We start from the raw sequence: 11,930 nt of genomic DNA on the forward strand, positions 1-11,930 counted from the left end.
TCTTGTTTAACGTGGGTAGTCGACAACTTATTTCCAGCCGAACCCACACAGGCATCATATTTACCTTGCAAGCATCCAGTCTAGACCGATACTGGTGGAAACACTACCAATTAAAGTAAATCACCCAGCACCGAACACTAGCCGGGGTTATATCAGCCACAACAGGGAAGCAATTCGGGTCCGGGAATCAAACCCGGATCGCTGACGTTGTAGTTTAACCTGCTAACCACTGCGCCACTGACTCCCTGATTAAACGGAGGGATACGGAATGTCAATAAGGTAGAATGGTCTTGTCCACACACTGACGACCAATCTTTAAAACAGACGTTACAACCAAAATTTTATAAGATGATCAATATATATTTATAAAGATGTGTCCTAGAAGGAACTATTGCTATGCTTTAACTTGTTAAAGAATAAATGTTCTGTATATTTCGATATGTTTTCAGTTGGAAAAAAAAACATAAATAATGTTTTCATTTGCCGTAATATCAATAAATTGCAATCAGGCTGTCAGTCTACGCCGTTATTTATAAAGATTTATTTCCCTTACACCATCTAATTCTAAAATGATTGATATTCAAAATATGGCTAATACTGTTTTATCGGTTGTAACTGGTTAATAATTTCATGCGAGGAAAAAACAATACGTTCGATGAATTTGATGTTGAACGGGAAATAAATCTTGGTAAATAGCTGTTACGGCCTACTAATACAGCTATAGGTCTGTATAGGCGTTTTCAATTTATTGCGGCCCGTCTCGGCGGTACGGTATTGCAATAGGATTATAGTTTAAAAACAACGAAAAAGACCGGAGGCATTGAATCCCATTGAGACTACTTTTACCTGTTTTCTGTATGGGAAAAGTTGCAGTTGCATTAGCAAGCTGAGCACCAGTGTCTTGTTGAACTGCCGAAAGAAAATTCATCTTTGAGACTTTCGAATCATTTGTCGTTGACTTGTGTATAATTTACAGAGCTGTGACAGCAGGTTGTGATCATTTAGTGTCCGTGTCCAGGAAAATCCATAATTATAATTATGTTTCACATTCTGTTGACATGTTTCAATGGGAATTTATGCCCAAGTTTCATGATGTTTAACGATAATACTAGTTCGAAAAAGAGACCATGTTGTTACTCCTAAATTGTCGTGGGCTTGACGTTGTTGCTTTATAGAACAGAAAAGTATTGCTTATGCCAAATTCGTTATGACGGAAAGCCATTAGAACGCAAAGTTTAAGTACCTTTTTTTTTGCTACCGTACAACTTTAAGAATGATTTATTAATGGGAAATCAACTCCGTATTTATTATAAATCGATTTTTTATCATAAATCGATCGAAATATCGTTTGTGTTTTTTGTAGCCAATTAAAATGGCCTTTCAAGGTATTTGCCCCACTGTCATTACAGTGATATTCTCCCAAAGCAAATGATGAGTTGCTCGACATTTGGACATTTTTAACAAATAAATCAAATGTCGTATTGCACGAGATTTGTGTGTTCCTTTTTTTTTTGCAGCAAGGTATTTGCTCTTCAGGGGAGACGTAAGCACAGTTCACAGGGGCTATAAAATGTGTAATGACCGTTAGGATACACGATCAAGAGAAATGTCATTTGGGTAGGAATGTAACAGTGTTGATCGCTATACGAAAATGAGTCTTGTTTTTGTGCATTCACTTTTGAAGTAAAATCACTATAAACTGAAAACAGACATGACCACACATTTCCAAATCAGAAAATATTTTAATGTAAAATACAAAATAAGCTACAAAGCGACATTGTAATTATAAAAGGCTAATAATTCAAATAAGAAAATGGTTAGTTTAAAATTCAATAGCAAGCATGTTAAACTAGAGCTATCCCTCAAAGCGATTAATACCCCCAGACGCCGGTCTGATACAACGAAAGTAAAATGTTGTGATCACGATCTTTATCCTTAAAGTTTGACCTTGACCCTGGACCAAGTGATCTTGGTTGTACGCTCTGAATGTCGTCTCAATAAGATTAACAGTTGGTGATAGCTTTAAGAAAATACTACCAGTGGTTAACAATTGGACCTTGAAACTTTGAAACTAGGGGTCATGTGCTTTGCACGTCCTCTTGATAAGGTAAACAATTTATGCTATTTTTTTATGAAAATCTTCATGCGGTTTAGACGAAACGGAACGGGCACGAAGTTAAGTTGTTCGACCTTGAACTTCAAATGCAACTTTCACCTTGAACTTAGTGAAGGAGAGCGGTGGTCTAGTGGTTAAGGTGTCTGCCGCTCAACCCGGGGTCGTGGGTTCGAGCCTCACTGGGGTAACGACCATGACTTCTCATACTAGTATGACACTAGTACTGGTTTTTCCAGGAAGCGGACCCGAGAGTGGTTCAAATAAGTTTTAAGCTTTCGTCACAATCGAGCTAAAATAAATTAGTATAAACTAACTTAGTGGCCCTGGTTGTGCGCTCTGCGTGCCATCTTTATGAGATAAACGATTCATGCTAGTTTTAGAAGATATGGAATGGACACGAATTTAAGGTATGTGACCTCTGACTTCTAAGCTAAGCATGACATTGACCTTGGACCTGGTAATCTGGGTTGTACACTCTGCACGTCGTCATGATGTGGTAAATAATTGATACTAGTCTTATGAAAACCATCTCAGCGGTTTTAAAGATATGAAGAGAGACATGACATTAAGATATCTGACCTTGAGTGAGACCTTGATGTGCATTATTACGTCGTCTTAATGAGATCAACAATTGTTGCTAGTTTTATGAAAAAGTCCCCAGTAATTAAGGAGATATTAAGCAGAAACGAAGTTCGATTATTTGATTTTTAAGTGTGACCTTGACCTTGAACCTAGTGACATGGGTTGTACGCTATAATGGTAGTCTTGTTGTGGTAAACAACTGAAATTAGCTTTATAAAAATTTCGAAGCGGTTTAGACAATATGGAATGGGCAAGAAGTAAAGCTAATTGACATTTGACCTTCAAGTCTGACCTTGACAGGTTTTGCGCTCTGCAAATCATGTTGATATTGTTAAAACTTGTTGCTGGTTCTATGAAAATATTTTCCAGCTGTTAAGAAGATATGGAGCGGACACGATGAGTGGATGGACTGATTAACGGACGGATATGCGTGACTCCAATACAGTCCCCATATACTTTGTATCTGGGTGTGTAATAACGTGCTTTCATTACATTGGTGTCTTATCTAAAAGATTTATAAGTCATTTATCATTCGTTGTTCTGTATGAAAAGTTATATATCTAATAAAAATAAGAATTATATAGCCTAAAAACCATTACGTCTTGATTTTTCTTTATTCCAATTTTCCTCATGTGTATTACTTTCCGCGAGAGATATTTATTTGAGCTCGTAACAAGATTTTGTGTTACCGTATGTCAATGGCAAGTCGTCCCCTTGGCTGTTTCTTGCAAATTTATTAGTCGGATTATCCTGCGTAAGAATCAGCCAGACAAAATGTAGCTTCCAAGAAATCATGAAATACGTGAACATTTGTGAAATGCTTAAAACAAATGACGTGTGCACAACATGATTAAGATAAAATATTAATTATTTACATGTAAAGTGCCCGGCTGCACCTCAAAATGGTAGCAACGCATTTTTATTCGACCGAGTTTTGGTAGTCACTACCAAAATGCGTTACACTCAACGCAATTTGGTAGTTTACAAAAATGTAGTACCAAAATGCGTTGGACTTGTACACATCCAACGCAAAACGGTATTAATGATAATCTCATGATTTACAAAAAGAATATTTTGTGACGCATGGACAATATTTTTTCAAAGAGAGTCATGATGGAACTTAGTCGCTCATCCGACCTTGACCTCTTAACCTTGAAAATATAACGGCCCGAGGACAATTGGAACACACGTGAGAGAGGTCAATGCAACTCTAACTTTGACATACATCGAGAGATATTGAAGGCACTTGGCACAACTGTGCGCCACAATTATTTGATGCGTCGTTCGCATGACCATGGGACAGGTTTCACAAACGCTCATTGTTTGATATTAAAGTTCAGGAGATTCACGAGAAAAGGTTCAATAAAACGGGTTGTATAATACCTTTAAAAGTATGTTTATATTGGATCTTTTAATAAAAGACCCACGTGCCATCCTCACATTTATACTTCGTTTTACAGAATTTAACATTTTCGTACTTTAAAAATCTCGGTGGCCTATCCCTCCGACAACACTAGCACATTATAAAAAAAACGATACAATGTTATTGCATTGGCAACGTCGTTTGAGGCCCCTTTCACAAGCTTAGGAATTTACTTTTTTATATCTCGGGAGGGGAACTCCGAACCCCCTCCCCCACCATTTTTTAATGATACATCCAACCTTTTATCTCTCTCTTTTGTGCGTAATGTAAAAATGAGCACAGTCCCTGATGTAGAAAAAATTACCGAAGTACGTTCCATTCCATGATCCTTGATACATCATATGTACAAATTTTGTGGCTACGAAAACTCTGCCAAATTTTGGTAGTGACTACCAAAATGCGTTGCTACCAATTTGAGGTGTAACGGTGCCCATTGATTGGAATAGGCTATAGTTTTTACCACATGTCTTTATACTAAGGTCATCATACCAGTTTTTACCACGTTTAATGTTTGCCTTTATACACGTAGGGGTAGAGTATGATATGTACGTAGTATCAGGTTAGACATTTTCTCAAACACCCCTGAAATAACTTTATGTCATGCTGCCAATATAAGCATTCATGTGTATATGCATTGAATTGGTTTTTGTTTGCGCCGCAGTACTATTACTGTCAAGATCATGGATTACACACTATGCCTACAAGATTGCTAGTGTCACAGTCGGCATTGTAACCCCACCCTTTATTCTCACAGTAAAACAGATGAGGCTCGTCTCCGGAACAGTGGATATGATTTGTAGTGATGTCTGTTATACTTGACGAAAAACAGTTGTTGGTACATTCCCTCGCTCTCCTGTAAGTAAAAACAACTAATGATTATAAGATGTCTCCATTTCTTAGGCAGTGGAACTAAAAATACAACCTTCAAGTAGGAACCACCTATTTTAGATAGCCTATACGTGCAGTTAACTGCATCAAAGTCGTAGACTGTGAAAATACTACAATATCGTTTTCTTAAGAAAAGTTATTTGAGCTGAAAAAATGACCCCGGGTAAAATATTTGGAAAAAAATGGAGACAACTCCGCTAAGACATTTTTTTTTAAAAAAGAGTCAAAACCTACAGAATTTCACAAGGTAAAATATGCGGAAAAGGCTACTGCTGGAAAGAGTACAATCTCTACTACCCGTAAACATATGCGTCAAAGTATGGAAAAATGTCTAGAAATATGAGAAAATCAAAGAAATCAGTTTCAGCACTGTAAGATGCATGACTGTCTTATCATGCATAGCATATTGCATTGGTATAATAGGGACAGGATTAGGATTTTCAAACGGTATTCACTCGACAATGTCACTATATAAACAGATTGTTTCCCTTGTGGACTTAGGGTAAGTTTCTACATTTTTGACGTATTATTAAGAAATTTTGGCTGAAAATGTTAAAATACAGATTTACTCTACTAGTATTTGTATTAAATGAGCAAATATTTTAATGAAATGTAATAAGTTCGGACAGAACGGATGGATAGCAGGTGGTTGTTGGTCGCTCAGTCTGTAAATGTGGATTCAAAACCCGACGTGGTTTATAGACCAATCACAAAATAACACTTGTCAACTGTTTCAAGCAGACTGCAGTATAACAATATATATAATAAATACATTATATGTGTGTGTGTCTATATACATGTACAAAGGTAATCGTATATCTTTGGTCCTTTTGAGAAAACAATATAACTTTTGGTACTCACGTCCACAATGGATTTATGCTCCGGCAAGCTACCGTTGTAGCACTATTAGTCCACCCTGTACCACAAACCCCACCCTGTAGCACCTCAAAAGCCTCAATAACCACTGTTCCAGCAGTCCATTGTTCAAGTGAAACATACGTGGGATCTGCAAACAATTTTTTTTTCATACAAGCACGGAGTCGTGACTGCACGCGCCGCAAATCAAAATAGATCCGAATATAATTCTAGCCTATTATTCAAAACATGATGGTGGCATATTTCTGCATTTGATAATCATAAAGTTTTCACGAAAAGTTTATGAACTTTCGCGAAAAAACAATACTTTTCGCGAAAAATTGAACAAACTTCCGTGAAAGTAGGAGAAAGTTTTCGTGAAAATTTTATCTGGTTAACGAGACAATATGTGAAAGTAGTGCCTGAACTGCATAAAGATAACCCAATAGTCCCCTCTTCGGAATGAAGTGTGTTATATCCACCTCAATCCCCGACCACCACTCCTAAGAGTGTCTTGAACTTATAGATATTTAATTATAACATGTTTGAAAGTAATAACCATGCTTATTATTAATGCTACAAACGAGGCATGGTGCGGGTTTATGGTTTGGACATCACTATCCTTGCGTACATTGTTTTGTAACTAGAAGACTTTAAAATAAGTTACATGGGAAGTCTTTTCTACGGAAGAGCATTAGTGCCAGGTGCGTTTTTTTATTAACTCGATATATCGAGTCAGTAACTCGAAATTTCGAGTTATTAAGTCGAACTTTCAAGATGAATTCGAGTTACTAGCTCGAAATTTTGAGTAACTATCTTGTCCTTCTATCCACAAAATTTAAACGTCTGTCCGTCTGTCAAATGCCTAAAATGTAATTGACGACTTTTACTCTTCGAAGTGGAATCATCTATCTATACATGCATATATTGTACCGAACATATAGGGACTTGAACATATAACATTTTTGTTTTACATGGACTTATTACGCATATGATTAATAGCAATAAGCAGTTATATTGTGCATTTATTGATTTTAGTAAAGCCTTTGACAATGTAGTTAGAGATAATTTGTGGTCAAAACTTATAAAACTTGGAATCAGAGGAAATATATTAGAGACACTTAGATCCATTTATTCTGCAGTCAAGTCTAAGGTGAAATACTGTAATAAGTTAAGTAACTCTTTTAATTGCATGGTGGGAGTTATACAGGGCGAATGTTTATCTCCCTTTCTATTTTCCATGTTTTTAAATGACATAGAAGACAGTTTTATAAAAAAAAAAAATGGCCTTTCTGGCATAGATGTGCACATGTTCAAAGTATTTTTAGTATTATATGCTGACGATATAGTGATATTTGCAAACAGCAGTGCTGAGCTGCAAAATAGTTTAGAAGTTTTATCAGAATTTTGTAAAAGATGGAAATTAGTTGTTAACACATTAAAAACAAAAATTATGGTTTTCAGAAAAGGTGGTCGTTTACCTGCAAATCTTTGTTTTATTATAATAATCAGGAAGTTGAAATAATAAATAAGTTTGTATATTTAGGTATTGTGTTCACCACCGGTGGTTCTTTCTCTGAGGCACAAAGTACACTCAGCGGTCAAGCCTTAAAGGCTATCTTTAAGATGAACAAATACTTATATAAATTTACGCAAATATCTGTTAAACATAGATTAGAATTATTTGATAAAATCATTACACCTATTCTTAATTATGGAAGTGAAGTTTGGGGTTTTAATCATGGTTCTAAGATAGAAAGTGTTCACTTACAGTTTTGTAAGCGTTTACTGGGAGTAAAGAAAAACACTCAGAATGACTTTATTTATGGAGAGCTGGGCAGAATACCGTTTCAGTGTCATAGATTTTTTAACATAATTAAATTGTGGTTAAAATTATTACAAAGGAATGAAAATAAATATACTAAAAAGGTTTATCTTATGCTGAAAGACGACGTTGAAATTAACCCAAATAAGAAAAATTGGTGTTCCTTGTTAAAAGATTTACTATGTACTCTTGGATTCTATGATGCTTGGTTTTTTCAAGATGTGGGAAATGCCGAGCTGTTTTTATGTAATGTTAAACAAAGAATTAAAGATCAGTTCTTACAAAACTGGTCTGGTAGATTAATTGACTCAAGCAGAGCCACATTTTATAAATATATATCAAGTTTTACTTTCCAACCATATTTAGACATTTTAAACCTAAGAAAATTTCGTACCAGTTTAACAAAGTTAAGAGTTTCGTCACATAGGCTCGCTAATGAAACTGGTCGATGGTCCAAACCTGTAAGCACGCCGTTGATTGAAAGAAAATGCAGTGCTTGCAATATTTTAGAAGACGAATATCATTTCATGCTAGAATGTAAAATATTTAATGTTTTACGAAAGAGATATATACCTATGTACTATTGGAAACGCCCAAATATGCAGAAACTTGTAGACTTGCTCAACAATGATAATGAACATACCATAAAAAGCTGGGAAACTATATTTGCAAGGCATTTAGCCTAAGAAGCAGTATATTATATAATAACGAATAATTTGAATTTTACATCAAATAAAAATATATAATCGTAATCAATTATTACACTATATTTAAATGTCAAACATTTTACATTGATATAAAGTAATGATTCCTTGCTAGGTCTTATGTCATATAATAAGATCAAGTATATGGGAATATTTTTTATAATGGCAGAGTCTCTATATTTTGAAATATGTCTACTTCAGGATGTATATTATGTATTTTGTTACTACGTATATTATCACCATAGCTTGACCTTGCTGCAAACTTTTCGATTTTCGAACAAGGTCAAGCGAAAATGGATAATTTTCCATATATTGTTCTCGTTTCCACTTATTAGTTAATAATGTTTCGTTGTTTGTAATCATCTATGTATATTTGATGCATACTTTTCGTTTAAACTAGTTTATGAACTTCTAAAAATGTGACTAGGTTAGATTAAATACAATAACATGTTGTAATCGTAAAGAAAGATATAACTTGCATGTGATAATGTTGACCATTTATTATCTTACATCAGCTAGAAATATATTTCTGGTCTGTTATACTCACTTGTAAAGAACTTTATAACACAAGAACTTGTATTTATAGTACATTTATAGTGTATTTGTGTTAATTTTTTGACCCCGTTTTTGTAGAACACATGTCTAAAAGTGATAATTTAATCATATAATCACATGTTATGTTATATATGTTATGATGCTTTTCGGTTATATCTTATTTACTGTATCGTCATATTTGTATATATGCTTTGTTATTCCTCATGGGTCTCTGGCCTTCTGGAAGAAATGAAATAAACTTGTCAAACATATACTACCACACATTAATGTACAACCGTAGCCTCCAGACCTTCATTCACATGTATAGTAAGTTCAGTTGGTAGGGCTCAAACCAGGTCGAAAACCTTCCAGATGTAGTCAAAATAGTGAAATATTCTAAGTTTGAATACTTCCGGATCACCTTCTATGACCTCTCCTGAAAATCTAGATCAGTCCAGGTACCAGATCTTGGTCAGACTCCTAACTACACATTCATTTAGGGAATGTCTATATTTCCATGCCATATGGGCTCAAACTAGGTCGGAAAACCTTCAAGACTTAAACATAGGTTAGGCACCTGGGGTCTTCCTCCAACTTAAAAGCCGGGAAGTCGCCATATGGCCTATAATTCTGTTGGTGCGACGTTAAACCCAACAAAATAAATGAATAGATAAATAAATAAACGAATAAACATTGTTTGAATAGTAATATTTTCTTTGAGCAAACGCTGCACGGTCATCTTATTTACATGACCCTGTAGGGCTATCCGATGGATACACCAGGTACTTAACCTTGGCCAGGACCTATACATCAACGTAAACTGTTGTAATCAGTAACTTGAAATTTCGAGTTAGAAACTCGAAATTTCGAGATATGTACCTCGAAATTTCGACTTAATAATTCGAAATTTCGAGTTGATAAATAAAAATTCACCTGGCACTAATACTTTATGGGCAATATATTTAGATATGATGGTAATGCAAAGGGTCACAACTTATAAAAATGACAGCATGAGTGAAAACTGAATTGATTCGGAAAACCGGGGAGAGTTGCATAAGTTCACTGCATGCATATGCACCGACGTACTTTTTGTTTGTAAACATCAGATCGTATGAAAACTGCGAAATGAGTTACCCGGGCAATACATGAACGTTCGAAAGTCGGTCCTAAAATATCATTTCTACCTTAAAAATATTAAACCTGAGTGGCAGAGGTTGCGTATTACCTGTGCTGTGGTATTGCGGAATAATATCCTGAAAAGTACACTATATGTTTTCATAAAACACACCTTTTGAATGTGTGGATCGACGACGGTATATGTTACGTACGTATAGGATATATTTATTAATAACAACTTCTGTTTTTGACATTCGTGCACCAAATCTACAAACTGTTGTAGGCAGCTTAAACTTGCATGTTGTTAAAACATATGCTTCTTTGTTTAACATTGCTTATTTGACTAGAAACACTACGTCTGATAAACATAGTCAGAAAAAGCATAGCTATTAGAATGTATTAGTTATTGATTTAGAAATTTTAAAAAATTAATAATTTAGCCTACCGCTTTCAAAACAAGTTAAGGCTATCTCCTTGTCCCCATTTCCATTCTTCAACTGGAACTTTGGACACAGCTCCAAAAATTCCTCGTCTCCCGTGCATTCGTGACTGTCTAGCTTAGAAACTGTGGGTAACTGTGAGGGGTTAGTTCTACCAAACCAGTCTCTATGGAACGTTCCCCCAAACCTAAAATAGAAGGATCATTCTTCTACACGTACTCCTCGTTTAAATGGGTCAACAGTGTTGTTGTACTTATAAAATGGACCCGTCCCGTTTATAGGTTGGTCAGGACCATGGATATGCGATATGTATTGTATTTTGTCATTATTTTTTAGCATGGATCCCCTTCAGTTTGGAACCGTCCAGTTTACAAACACGTTTGTTTATTTTATGAGGGGTACATTGACAGATGAGATATTTGTAAACAGAACTTACAGAAATCAAAGTCGACATTGCGCTAGGTTGCTACCACGCACGTGCCTGGATTAATTTCATTAAATTCATGACCACGGAAACATAGAGGATGTTTGTGTGTGTAAGATTGAAATATATTTCCCCGAGAGAACACATATGCAATATTTTCACGAGAGGTGCAGCCACGCCTGCAAATGTAATTCATGGTGTTCTCGAGTGAAAATATTTTCCATCTTACACCGAAACAAACAAATTTTCTTTTAATTTTATGTATTTTCATGCGTTTCAAACAAAATCATATCCATTTTGCATGGCGTCCTGATGCCATGACGTCACGATATAAACTGTCAAAAAGTTCTATGACATTTCCAGATTTCTATAAGATTTTATTACGAGGGATTGCATAACTTTATGATCCTGTAAGTATTTATAAATAACACAATGTCTTTACTGAAGTACATTTTGAAAGAAATTTCCGATTATCTATAATTCATATTCTTTAGTATTCATGTGTATTTCCGTACCAGTAAGAAATAAAAATGATATTTTCACTCAACGGTTAGAAAAAGTGAAAAGATCAACTTTATCTCAATAATATATATATTATATCAGTATTTTTACTGAATAGCATGAAGTAAAGCTAGTTCTTTCATTGAGAGTGGTTTTTGGTCTTATTTTAGAGTAAAAATTAGAACGAAGAAAAATAAGAGGCTGTATCTTCACACTGGCCATAGCTTTATCAGATCAAGTGGTTCCAACGTTGTTTGAATGGTGAATTTTACGCCGATCAGATGGAGAAATATGGCCGATACTACAAATTTCCGGTATTGTAAGTATGATTTAAAGGAATTTCTACCCATTAAATAACGAATCAAATGAAAACGATGGGTGCACCTGGAGCGCAAATGTGTCTATGTTTTAGCACATGTGTCCATTTAGCTGAGATTTGTGCCGCTTATTCAAACACTTCTGTACAGTCCGGCGGGGGAAGGAGATTTTTGACAGTTTTTGACAATATCACCTCAAATATAG

The 11,930-nt window shown here is 35.2% G+C and overlaps 1 long non-coding RNA gene across 1 annotated transcript; it reads right to left on the reverse strand.

Moving 5' to 3' along the window:
- Positions 1-4,679: 4,679 nt before the first annotated feature.
- On the reverse strand, positions 4,680-10,665 carry LOC128548347 (uncharacterized). The gene is made up of 3 exons (XR_008366959.1): positions 10,489-10,665; positions 5,871-6,015; positions 4,680-4,974 (listed from the first exon to the last, which is right to left on the reverse strand). It is a non-coding gene; the product is annotated as an uncharacterized LOC128548347 (long non-coding RNA).
- Between the last annotated feature and the right edge of the window lie 1,265 nt (positions 10,666-11,930).

Source organism: Mercenaria mercenaria, chromosome 2 (assembly GCF_021730395.1).
Source record: "Mercenaria mercenaria strain notata chromosome 2, MADL_Memer_1, whole genome shotgun sequence".
NCBI classification, from domain to species: domain Eukaryota; kingdom Metazoa; phylum Mollusca; class Bivalvia; order Venerida; family Veneridae; genus Mercenaria; species Mercenaria mercenaria.